Below are 14051 nucleotides of genomic sequence, written 5' to 3'. Positions count from 1 at the left end.
CAAATGCCTTGTTTATCAGCATTTCCTTTTCAGGGAAACTGCCACACAGAGTAGTATTAAACCTTATGAAATTTCAGGAAAAGATCTTCTACTCCAAGCGATTGCCTGTTGCCCAAGAAGCCCAGTAGAAATAGCAGGCAGACATAAAATTCCAAATGTTGGTGATAACTGTATTTAACCTCTCCTAGAGGAACATTAAAGAGGCTTTAATGCTTTGGGTGGGGACCCCAATGTGTGAAAAAAGAAACAGCAATTGCTGACAGAGTCACTTTCCACCTGAAGGAAAGGAGCCAGAATCAATTTCTTATAGGAGGGAAGGGCAATATGAGTGCATTGTGCATTACAGTCACATTCCACATCTCTAAGAGCTTCTCTGGACAGACTGTAAATTACCCTGACCTTAAAGAAAATGTTCACACTAAGGCTTTGGTTTCTACGAACATTCCACCTGGATACCCTGACCTGGCTTTAGATAAAATAAGAAATGAGCCCAAAACTCAACGGAGCCATGCAGAGCCAAGGGTCAGGCCCAGTTTGATGATTGATTCTGTTTTCTTGCTGCTCATTTGTCTGAAGAGAAAGGGGCATTGTCTCCATAAGTGACAACCAAACCCAAGTGCAATGTGGTGTGGCTGCTTGTGTCCTGACATTGCTGTGACTGTCATTACAGGCAATGTGACCTTTGGGGTTTTCCTTTGGGTTTCTAAAGAACCCGAACTCCATAAAGCTCAGAACTCCATAGCATCTCTTTGTGTAAACAGATAATAGTAGGTAGGAAGGAGGAGATCTGATTGAAAGCAGACGCTGACTGTGGAAAACTGAATCCTGAACCATATGAATTCCAAGTGTGCTGGCTGGAGAGAACAAGGCTCTATCATAGGCACTGTTTGCTTCACACAGCACCCTTGGAGATGAGCATCTTTACCTCCGGACTCTGTCCTCTGCACTGTTACTCTGCTGCAAATGATCACCCACTGACCAGCCTCTCAAGATTCAGCTCAGACATGAGCGCCTCACAGGCTGTACAGAGGCCAACAGGCACTTCAGCCCAGGCCACTGGAGAATGGAGAACTCTTCAAAACAGAAGGACATGCTGGAAACCCAAAGCAAAGACAGCCACCATGACTCAGAAACACTACCTCACTGTCACTTCCAAATTTCTAAACATATGTTATATAGATATTATTGCAGTCAGCTTTACATTGCTGGCAAAAAGCACCCAACCAAAAGCAGCTTCTGGGAGGAAAAGGTTTATTTTGGCTTATGATTTGAGGGGAAGCTCCACAATGGCAGGAAAAAAATGATGGTATGAGTAGAAGCTGGACATCACCTCCTGGCCAATATCAGGTGGACAATAGCAGCAGGAGAGTGTGCCAAACACTGGCAAGGGGACACTGGCTATAGTACCCATAAGCCTACCCCCAACAATATATAGCCACGAAGAGGCTTCAACTCCTAAATTGTCACCAGCTGGGGACCTGGAATTCAAAACACATAAGTTTATGGGGGACACCTCAATCAAACAACCACAGATATATTGCTTATCATAATACACACACACACACACACACACACACACACACACACACACACACACACATTCTAAGGAAAGCTAGTGTTTCCTGGTAACTGATAAATAAATGCTTATACTCGGGTTACCATGAGTATTTCTGGGTCTCTGGTAAAGACCTAATTTTCAATTTCTCGGTGATAGAAGTCAGACTACAAATGTTGATTCTGGATTTGTCCTGTGGATTCTTTTGGGCTGCCAGGCCACAGTGATAGGTGTCAGTCTCCTCAGCCTGCAGCACCTCATCTTCACCCTCCAGCCATAGCCCCTTAAACTCTGAGTTCCCAACCTTACACGAGGTTGTGTAACTGAATGTGAGCATCAAAAATTTTGGTAATACTAAAAAGTTTCTGGGATGGGGAGATGGCTCAGTAGTTAAAGGCACTTGCTTGCAAATCCTGACAGCTTGAGTTCAATTTCCCAGCACCTATGTAAAGCTAGACAAAAAAAAAAGTGGTACATGCATCTGGCATTTATTTACAATGGCAAGAGACTCTGGCATGCCTTTATACACACACACACACACACAGAGAGAGAGAGAGAGAGAGAGGGAGAGAGAGAGGGAGAGTGTTTTAAAAATATTATTTATTTATTTATTTATTTGCAAGCAGAGAGGGAGAATGAGTGGTCCAGGGCACCTAGCCACTGCAAAAAATACTCTAGTTGCATATGCCACTTTGTGTATCTGGCTTTACATGGGTACTGGGGAATTAAACCCAGGGAGATAGGCTTTATAAGAAAGCATCTTTAACCCCTGAGGCATCTCTCCAGCCCTAAAATATTTTTAAAGGTTTCTGAATGCACAATGACCAAAAATTAATTCAAAATAAAATGTATAATTAAGGTACTTTGAATATTTTGTCTCAGAGACTCAGCCAACTTCCTACTTGAGCCCCTACCAGGAAGATTGCTGCTACAGGAGGCATGTCAGTGGAATTGGATCTTCATTACAGCCCAAAGGTGTGGAGTGAGAAGACTGAGCTCTGGCTATTTGAGTCTATAGTGCTGGCTGTTGGTGGTTTCTCTCTGCTTGGATCTGTGAAAGGAAACCTACTTCTTCTACCACTGATGGAAATTCCCCTGGATTTATAAGCTTAAAATAAATCCCTTCCTCCCATAAACTGTGCCTGGTTGGATGTTCATCCCAGCAACATGTTGCAGACTACAACAATAATAACTGTGAAGTGTTTCTGGCAGCAGTCTCCTATGTTGCTACTGTAGTTACCTTCACATTGGTGTGAGAAAGCATCCGACCAAAAGCAGCTGATGGTAGGAAAGTTTTAACTTTGGCTTACAGTCTTGAGGAGAAGCTTCATGATGGCAGGGGCAAGCATGGCAGGAGCAGAGGCTGGACATCATGTCCGCCACACCAGGTAAGAAATGGTGACAAGAAAGTAAGCTGAGCTCTGGCAAGGGAGATCTGGGTATAATACCCCAAAGCTTCCCCCAGCAACACACCTCCTTCCAGAAAGGCACAACCCTCCTAAATTTCAATCAGGTGGGGACCACGCATTCAAATCACATTAGTTTATGGGAAACATCTGGTTCAAACCAGCACAGTTGCACTGGAGCCACAGTTTTGAACACACAGCATGTGTGCTTTGCATTTTCTATCATACCTCCCAGTGTCGATGACCACTACCTGAAACACCTCAGCTTACCTTAGCTCAGATTTGAGACTGCCAGATGTTATGAATAGCAATGTTTTTAACTGTATATAAAAGGGTTTTTGCTCCTACAGAAACATGATAGTTTAAGTATGAAAAACAAAAACTTTTAGTATTTTATTAATCAAAAATTTTCAACCATCACCCCTCATGTGCACATATCAAACTAGTACCTCTGAATTACACTGTACTAGAATAACATAAAAATTGCTGTTGGTCTTGCTGACTTGAGTTTCATTTAAAAAAGAATTTTCCTGGTATGGTGGTATACATCCTTAATCCCAGCACTTGGGAGGCAGAGGTAGGAGGATTGCTATGAGTTCAAGGCCACCTTGAAAATACACAGTGAATTCCAGGTCAGAATGGGCTAGAGAGAAAACCTACCTTAAAACAAACAAAAAATGACTTCAATTCAATGACCTTTTGGTTTGAGATGAGGTCAGAATTTCTAAGAATTTCTGAAATTGCTCTAAACTTACTTCTGCCATTTTGTACTATGTACTCGTGAAAAGCAGCATTCTCAACATTCATCTTTATAATATAAAAAATATAGATCTGAAAAAAAAGCATTTGGCTTACATCCTGCAGTATCAAATATTTAGCTAATATTGAATTCTTTATGCAAAATAAACAGACATATCCATTCCATTAGTATGCAAACCACTTCATTAGTATTCATTAGTATTCTGTCATTAACAAATAGTAAAATTGTATGTACTGAAAAAAATATTTCAAATAAATTTCTTTATGTTTATCAGTAAATTCTGATGTTACATTTGTGTACCAGTTTATATACGTATATGCACAGGCTCTTCTTAAAACTTCTTTGGCAAAAAGGGATTGCAGATACACAAAGTTTAAGAAGTCCTGCTCTAAGTCCTCTTCTTCTTGACCCTTTTATTAGATGTCAGCTGCTGAGCTCAGTGCTATAAGAGATACAATATAGAAGGAAGAGGCAGGAATGTGTGTCTACCAAGAGCTCATTTATGCAGTGTTTTAGTAGCTTACTTAGCTTACTCTTTTAGTAGTTCCAACATCGCTGGGATGAACATCCAAACCAGACACAGTTGATGGGAGGAAAGGATTTCTTTCAAGCTTACAGATCCAAAGGAAATTCCATCTGTGGTGGGAGAAGCTGGATCCCACCTATAAATCCAAGCAGAGAGATACCACCAAGCAGCCAGCACCACAGTTAAGCACAGACCACAAACCAGCAACAAGCAGGACTCCCAAAGAGCACTGTACACCTTTAGGTTGGAATTCATATACACCCCCTGTGACACTTCTTCCAGCTAGGCAGCTGGAAATCCAAGTTACAAGTTTTAATAAAACACCTGAGTCTATGTGGGACATACATTCAAACTATCACACATGCCTTAATAACAGATTTGACTATAACCTTATAACACTTACCTGTATCACTTATTGTGGCTTTTGGCAAGTGACTTAACTTTGGTTTTTTTTCTTTTTTTTTTTTTTTTCTTTTTTTTTTTTTTCTTTTTTTTTTTTTGAGGGAGTCTCACTGTAGCCCAGGCTGACCATGAATTCACTCTGTAGTCCCAGGCTGGCCTCAAACTCACCATGATCCTCCTACCTCTGCCTCATGAGTGCTGGGATTAATGGCATGTGCCACGACACCCAGGACAATGAAACCTTTGTGACTACCAGATTTCTTATGTATAAAATGGGATTGTTTTCAGGCTTGTCGAATAAAAATTGTCAACCTCTGAGATGCATGGTCAATGGCCATCAGTCTCCATCTTCTGAATTCCAGCTAAACATCTCCTTCTTCATAAAGCCTTCTTCATCCTCCTACAGTAGGTGGGACCCCACTCCTCTATGCTTCTTTGCTCTTTGATCTGTGCCTGTATAGTGGTCAACACAGGCAATGAAGGCTCTGGGATGGCAGGAATCTTTAGCATATACCCAGCAGCATCTGACAGTGCCTTATATAGAAAAGACCATCCACAAAGTCATTGAATAGGTTTAGTTAAATGGAATTATTCACAGTACACTGCTTCTTTGGTACCCTAAATATGCCAGTTGGTTGTCTTGTTTACTCTTCCTCAACAACATAAAAAGATTAATTTTTATTTATAGCCGAGTGGTATAGTGAACATTTGGGCTTTACATTTAACCTATTTAGTAAAATTGCCAAAATAACCTTTAAAATTTCCTCAGGGAAAAGCTAGGCTGAAGGTTGATGCATGATTATCTGTCATTGAGCCCAACATTGGCAGTTTTACCGTCATTGTTTCCTGAGTTCTACACTCAATGCATTCAGAGCATGTGATAGGAAAATGAGATATGTTTAAACTACAAACTCTCATCGATTGGAGCAACAGGTTCATATTATGGAAAGTACAAAGAAACTGAAGTACTCTGAGGGACCAACACATTTATTCTTGCTCTTCCACCATAAAGAAAAATTTAGTATAATTATTTTCAACCTCAAATACCTTAATTTATAGAAATTTAATTGTGTGATGCAATTCAATATAGTCATTGTGGTGGTTTTATTCAGGTGTTCCCCACAAACTTAGGTATTCTGAATGCTAGGTTCCCAGCTGATGGAGATTTGGGAGTTAATACTTCCTGGAGGCAGTGTATTGTTGGGGGCAGGCTATTGGGTGTTATAGCAAGTTTCCTCTTGCCAGTGTTTGACACACTCTCCTGTTGCTATTGTCTACCTTATGCTGGCCAGGGTATGATGTTTACCCTCTGCTCATACCATCATTTTCCCCTGGCATCATGGAGCTTCCCCCTCAAATCTGTAAGCCAAAATAAACCTCTTTTTCACACAAGCTTCTCTTGGTTGGGTGATTTCTACCAGCAATGTGAACTTTACTGCAAGAGTAAAGTGGTACCAAGAAGTAGGATGGCTGCTAGACACCCTGCTGTGTAGCTTTGGCCTTTTGGAGCTAATTTTCAAGAGGAATGTGGGAGGCTTTGAAACCTTGGTCTAAGAGATGCCTTGCAATGCTGTAAGTACAGCTTGATGGATTACTTTGATCAGAGTTGAAAGACCTGAATGCAGTAAGAGCCATGGACTGTGAGGTTTGGTTTATGAGGGTAAAAAAGAACTTTGCCTGGACTGGGCTAGCAGTTTGTGTGAGAAACTTGCTATTATGCCTGTGTCCTGAGAAGTTGTGCTGAGTTGCTTTGCATAGAAATGAACTGGTGTGAGCAGAGGGATATGGCACAGAAAGAAAAATCTTTGGGTGAATTGTTGCCCATTCTGCTGCAATTGAGAGATTACAATCTTTGAGATTGGGCAAGCTGACCTGCGCTGGGGCAACAGGAAGAATGTAGACACTTTTGAAGGAGCCAGAGTGTTCAAAGAGTGTCCTGTTCTTCAAAGTTTAATTTATTCCCCCCTGGATTAACAAATTGGCATGCTAACTGGTATTGTGGAGTATAAAAATGCTAATAAAAATGAAAGAGAGGGTCATTGAGTTTGCTACATGGTCTTGTGTTTTGGAAACAGCCATGGGCAGTGTGAAGCAGGTTTGCTGGATGCCTGCATGGAGACCCGATGGAGCCCAGAGAATGAATTATGGATTGCAGTAGAGACCCAGTGAAACTGCCGGAACCATGCGATGGCTACTAAGGAAAGCTGCTGGCCCCATGTTTTCCGGGACTGTGAGTAGCCTAGCTATAGGGGCGCAATTGGAATGCCAGAGACTAATTGCTGGTCAGAATTATCAAACTTGGACATTTGTCACTGGCTAGAGTTGTTGGACTTGAAGCTACAGAGTTTGATGTTTGCACTGGTTGTTGTAAATCTTGTATTGGTTGAATGTTTCTTTGCTGTGCCCAATGCCATCTTTTGCAGTGTGAATGTTTATTCTGCACCATGATGGTTTTTTTGAGGTTATTTTTTGGTATTATGGCTCAGTTAAAAGATCTTGGAGGGCTGGAGAGATGGCTTAGCGGTTAAGCGCTCGCCTGTGAAGCCTAAGGACTCCGGTTCGAGGCTCAGTTCCCCAGGTCCCACGTTAGCCAGATGCACAAGGGGGCGGGGCGCACGCGTCTGGAGGTCGTTTGCAGAGGCTGGAAGCCCTGGCGCGCCCATTCTCTCTCTCCTTCTATCTGTCTTTCTCTCTGTGTCTGTCGCTCTCAAATAAATAAATAAAAAAAAATTAAAAAAAAAATCTTGGACTATGGGGATCTTTGAACATCATTGGAATTGATAAAAACTATGGGGACTTTTAAAGTTGGACTGAAATGCATTGTATTTTACATCACGTATGGATATCAGTTTATGGAGACCATGGGTGGAATGTGGTGGCTTGATTCAGGTGTCCCCCATAAACTTAGGTGTTCTGAATGCTGTTCCCAGCTGATGGAGATTTGGGAATTATTGCTTCCTGGAGGCAATGTATTGTTGGGGGTGGACTTATGGGTTTTATAACCAGTTTCCCCATGCCAGTGTTTGGCACACTCTCCTGTTGCTATGGTCCACCTTATGTTAGCCAGGGGGTGATGTCTAGCCTCTGCTCATGCCATCATTTTCCCTCACATAATGGAGCTTCCCCTTGAGCCTGTAAGCCAAAATAAACTTTTTCCCCCACAAACTAATCTTGGTTGGGTGATTTCTACTAGCAATGAGAAGCTGACTGCAACATTCAAGTGAAGGAACTCATAAGTCTTGTTGGTGTGTTTTACTCATAATTTTGTTGTTTGTACTAGCTATTGATCTGGAAGTAGTAGAGAATGAGACAGGAAAATCATACTTATAAGAAATATTCCACAGCTTAATCAAAAGTCATCTTTGATATCGTCTTGACTATTGAAAGATAGGGCAATATTTTTGCTCTTTCTGCCTTCTGCTCAAATGTCAAAAGCAAGTTTAACACTTCTTAGCCAGGGCTCTTAAATGGCAGAATGTGATTCCACTTTCTCTTTGATACTCTCCCTATGAGACTGTAGCCCTCTACCCACTGTACATGGGACAGGAGGCCTTTTTTGCTTGCACTTATGACCCCTGTAAAGTGACCCCTGCATTTTGTTATTCATTTTCCATATGGCCATGGACACTAAAATCTGTATGTAGCTCCCTGTTCTTTGGACTACAAATGTACAGATCATCCAGTCTTCCTTTTCTTTTTTTCTATTTTTAAATTTTTAAAAAATTTTTATTGTTCATTTTTTATTTATTTGAAAGTGACAGAGAGAGAGGGAGAGAAAGAGACAGATAGAGAGGGAATGGGCACGCCAGGGCTTCCAGCCACTGCAAACGAACTCCAGACGCGTGCACCCCCTTGTGCATCTGGCTAACGTGGGTCCTGGGGAAATGAGCCTCGAACCAGGGTCCTTAGGCTTCACAGGCAAGCGCTTAACCGCTAAGCCATCTCTCCAGCCCTTAACTTTTTATTGATAACATCTACACTTACAGATAACATATCATGATCATAATCCCCTCATCCTATCCTCCCTTTTCCCCTTCCCAAATCTTTCCTCCACTGAATCCATTCTTTCCAACTAGTCTGTCTTCTATTCTGATATAATTTTTCCTCCTATTATGCAGGTCTTGTGTAGGTAATGTTATCCACTGTGAGGTTGTGAATACTACTTTTATCACACTTTGTATCTGGAGGACAGTATTGCCAAGTACTCCTCCCTTTCCCTGGGTTCTCACATTCTTTTCAGCACCTCTTCCACAATGGTCCCTGAGACCTGAAAAGTGTGATAGAGATGTCTCACCTCGTGCTGAACACTCCACTGTCAATTCTCAGCACATTGGTGAGTTTTGAGTTGCCATCTGAAAAGAGAAGCTTCTATATCCAAAAGTGAGAGTAGCATTAATAAATGGGCATAAATATAAGTATTTAGAAGATAGTTTGGTGTGAATAATATATCCATTTAGCCAGACAAAATTATCAGCTACAACCACCACCACCACTCCCCCCCCCCCCCGGGGCTTGCGCTCTCCCCAGATGTGTGTGTGTGTTTTAATTAGGTTTTCAGTACCAGGCAAGAATTCCTTCCCTTGGAGCAGGCCCTAAATCCAATCATAGGGCTATTGGTTCCCCCATAACAGAAATATCTTTGTACTTGTTGGAACATTGGCCTGGCTGGCCAGGCATAGAACTTGCAGAGCAGCTTCTTCAAAGAACAACTTTTTATAAAGTATTTCAAAGAACAATCAGTCTAGATAAATGTGGTAGTTTGAATGAATGTCCCCCGATTCATTTTTTTCTAAAGCTTCTTGGATTTCCAGTGGTTTGGCTGGAAGAAGTGTCGCTGTGCATGGACCCTAGGGTCCACCCTAAGGTATGTTTGGAGAGGATCTGGAATTCCAGGCTGAAGGTATGCAGAGTGCTTGAGCTCTGCCTGGGGTCCCAGAAGTGTGCTTGCTAATGGTGTTGCTGGTGGTATTTCTCTCTGTGTGGCGTTATGTAAGGGATCCGGCTTCTTCTGCCATATGGAACTTCCCCTGGATCTACAAGCTTCAATAAAGCCCTTCTTTCCATAAACTGCCTGGTTTGGAAGTTCATCCCAGCAATGTGAAGCTGACTATGACAACAAGCTTGTAATCTTTTATGATATTATCATAATGAGCTCAAGCACCTTTAAGATAAAGATGATGCCTTTTTTTTATATCTCTCCAGAATGATACTTGACTCCTAACACATAATAGGCCACCCAGAAATGTTTATTAAATTTGTGTAACCTATATCATCAACTTTGTACTTGAATTTCAACAAGTTCCATAAAGTCATGAAATAGTATGGGTATGTGATGCATGCATTTTAAGGGAAATAAGTTAGGTAATGAATTCATCAGATGATTGACAAAGTTATAAAATGAGGCACTGCTATGAAACAAATTAGGTTGAAAGGGAAGTGGGAGGTCCCTGAAATGTTGAAATGATTACCAAAGACCTAATTTAAAAGGTTCTCCACTGTGAATACAGTCTGTTGGTTGAAAACATTTACTTTCTCCTTTCCTTGACTCCTCATGTCTTTATCCATCATAGACCAGTTTCTTATTCCTTACCTGGAGGCAAGATTGAAAACAGTTAGCAATGCTAAGTGTTGGTACTCATTCATCAGGATCCCAGAGGAGGATATGGAAAGAGCTGTTGCCCTTATGGCTGGAATGTGCATGTACCCTGGGAAAAAACCTGACCAGCTAGCGTGAGGAAGGCTTGCAAGGCAGAGGCTATTTAACAACAGGATATTTTAACACTATATGTGTTGGCAGTACCAGTTCCCTCATCAGCTATCCTCCTCTGCTCTCTGGATCCCTCCCCCCCCAACTCTTCCCTTTATAATTTTAAATCTTCCAACAATAATAACAATCAAAAAATCCGTTCATTTCTCAAACCTGTGCATGGTTCCCTTAAAATGTGTAAACAGGGATTGCACATATAGTCTCTTTTGGTAAACTGTTCATTTTTGGATATGACTGCATCATTTTGGTTTAGCACAAGTGGGTTTTATAAAATGAAAATAAGAGTTATCTTTTTGCTACACTCAGATCCAAAATACGCTTCCTCCCAAATGTTAGGCTCTGGTCATGGTGGCACAAACCCCAGCACTCGGGATGCCAAGGCACGAGAATCAGGAGTTTGAGAACTTCTGTGTTACAGCAAGTGCAGGTTGGAGAACAGCCTGAGTTACATGAGAAATTCTATCTCAAAAAAAAAAAAAAAAAAAAGTTGCCAAGCTCTTCTAGTATATTTTATATTTGCTTAAGATAACTTTCACTTATGTATATATAATGTAATGTAGTGTGTGTGTGTGTGTGATGTATGTGTACGTGCCCTTGCAGCACCCCACACACTCACAGCAGGGGTGATGGTAGCAGCAGAACTTGGGGTGTCCTGCTCCATCCCCTCCCCTATGTTGGATTGGGGTTACAGGTGCACATGGCCATGCCCAGTTGTTTACATGGGTTCTGGAGATGACTATGTAAGGCCCCCTCAGGTCCTCATTCTTGCTCTGGAAGTGTATTTAACCACTGAGCCATCTCTCCAGCCCAATTTATTTTTACACAGTACATATAATAGAAAAGTTATAACATACAAATAAAATCACCTACAGCCTTTCTCACTTCCCCATACACTGATTTTCCCTCTGGCTGTGTTTGTATAAATGTAACATTCATTTTACATATAAATCTTTTCAAGATAAAGTTACATCTGCAACAAAATTATGATTATACCTAGCAAAAGAAATAATTTCTTCTTCCTGAAGATAATAGCATGGTTTGGATTTTGGTGACTGTATCAAGCACTGTCACCCAAAGTGCTCTGGCAGCAAACAGAAAGGTTTGTAGTGGCACATCTAGATGCGATTTAGATTACCGTCAGACACAAAAGCATAAAATGAGCTCAGAGCATAAGGACTTTATTTTTAAACCTTGGAGTTGAAACTGCATTGGAATTCAAATTCAGTAATGTCTTTAGATCAAGTTGAGCTGACAAATTCTTTAGAAGAAAGTGGAATAAGGCAATTTGATGGAAATTATGCTGGGTAGTGCCTTGTCACTCCAGATATTTCACTTTTAACATTAAATTTTTTTCCAATTAATTTAAAGGTAACTGCCATATGCCAGATAACCAGGCTATTTGTCATTATTATTCATTTATTTTTATGCGGTACTGTCATTTACAAGAACATAATTCTTAAGGGAACATAATTGCTCTAAACTTATCCACTTGGTTGTATAAAACTTTGTGAACTCATTTCCCTGGGAAGAAAGTGAAACATTGGTTAGAAGAAAGTTCACTCTAGTACACTCTTGGGCCTCTCCTCCTCGTACCCTCATGCCCATTAGGCCCCTTCCCCTGAGCCCCAGGACCTGCAGGTCTGTAGAACATTGTTCCAAGCATAATAAAATCTTGACAAAACCTCGCTGATGGGGGTGGTTTCCAGAGGAAAAGAAAAATGTAAGCTGTGAGACCCACTTGAAGGGCTACATGGCATGAGATGAAAAGGCAAAAGTTAGGCTGAGGAGATGACTCATTGGGTCACAGTGTTGAGTTCAATCCCCGACACCACTTAAAAATCTAAGTGTGGGAGTGCATGCCTGTAACTCCAGCCCTTAAGGGTCAGAGACAGGACGATCACTGACACTCACTGTTCAACCAATCTGACTGAGCTCAAGATTCAGTGACTCTGTCTCAGGAAACAAGGTGGGAGAGTGATGGACGAGGACACCAGTGTCCTCCCCTGGCACCAGTTCATACACACATATACAAACACACACTGCACACCACACACACGCCACCCCCTTCCACACATCTCTATTTATATATTATACAGCTGCTCTTCTAGTCCGCTTAAAAAGAATGGAGAATCACAAACTCAAGAGTCTAAAAAAGCTTAGAGTAGGAAGGGACTTCTGAGCTCCTGCTGTATTAATTTGTACATCATGAAATAGGTACAGAGAGGTCACTCAACAAGATGCTCCTGGGGCAAAGAAGTATTCAGAGCCTTCTGGTCATGAGCTGCCATGGAATGATCTTAGCACCCCATGTATGAAGAGTAGGCCACAGAATGCTTGGGCAAGTGGATCACAATAGAGACTACTATATGACAAACTCCTAGTCCTCTATGGTTATATTTATAACATAAAGCAATTTCCATCTAGAAAGGATCCCCGCCCTTCCATAAATGCTTACTTTAAACTGAAGCCTCCTTAGAAATTATCTAAAAATTATGAAGTTAATGGAAATTTTTTAAAAGTAAAATTATATATGAGTCAAAATATGAGTAACATTCTAGAGTTTATAGTTTTAACAAACAAAAGTGAAAATTCTCTCCATCCAAATTCTACATTCAACTCACATGGAAAAAAATATGTTTGAATAAATTTTAACTTCTTGTGTATAATATATTGCCATCAATCAAAGCTTCTAAATTCAGGTAGATTTTGTTGCACATGCCTGTGACCCCAGCACTCAGGAGGCTGAAGCAAGAGTTGGGCTACATAGCAAGTTCAAGTCCAGCTTGGATTATCTAGCAAGACTCTGTCTCAAAAAAAATTTTAAAGGGCTAGAGAGATGGCTTAGCAGTTAAGCACTTGCCTGTGAAGCCTAAGGACCCCAGTTCGAGGCTCGATTCCCCAGGACCCACGTTAGCCAGATGCACAAGGGGGCGCATGCGTCTGGAGTTCGTTTGCAGTGGCTGGAGGCCCTGGCGTGCCCATTCTCTCTCTCTCTCTTTCTCTCTCTCTCTCCCTCTTTCTCTCTCTGTCACTCTCAAGTAAATAAATAAAAATGAACAAAAAAAAGTATTTTTAAGATTATCAGTGACATTTTTTTAAAAATTTTTTATTTATTTATTTGAGAGCGACAGACACAGAGAGAAAGACAGATAGCGGGAGAGAGACAGAATGGGCGTGCCAGGGCTTTCAAGCCTCTGCAAACGAACTCCAGACGCGTGCGCCCCCTTGTGCATCTGGCTAACGTGGGACCTGGGGAACCGAGCCTCGAACCGGGGTCCTTAGGCTTCACAGGCAAGCGCTTAACCGCTAAGCCATCTCTCCAGCCCGGCATTTTTATATATAAAAAAAAATCTACAATCAGGTCTGGCATGCCTTTACTCCCAGCACTCAGGGGTTAGGGCAAGAAGATCAAGAGTTCAAGTCCATCCTTAGCAACATAGCTAATTTCAAAAAGAAAAAGAGAGCCAGGCATGGTGGCACATGCCTTTAATCCCAGCCCTTGGGAGGCAAAGGTAGGAGGATCTTCAAGAGTTCAAGGTTACCCTGAGACTATATAGTGAATCCCAGGTCAGCCTGGTGTACAGTGAAACCCTACCTCGAAAAAAAAAAAGAAAAAAATAGAAAAGAAGAGGACT

The sequence above is a fragment of the Jaculus jaculus genome, chromosome 17 (assembly GCF_020740685.1).
Source record: "Jaculus jaculus isolate mJacJac1 chromosome 17, mJacJac1.mat.Y.cur, whole genome shotgun sequence".
NCBI classification, from domain to species: Eukaryota; Metazoa; Chordata; class Mammalia; order Rodentia; family Dipodidae; genus Jaculus; species Jaculus jaculus.
This window is presented reverse-complemented; position numbering follows the sequence as displayed.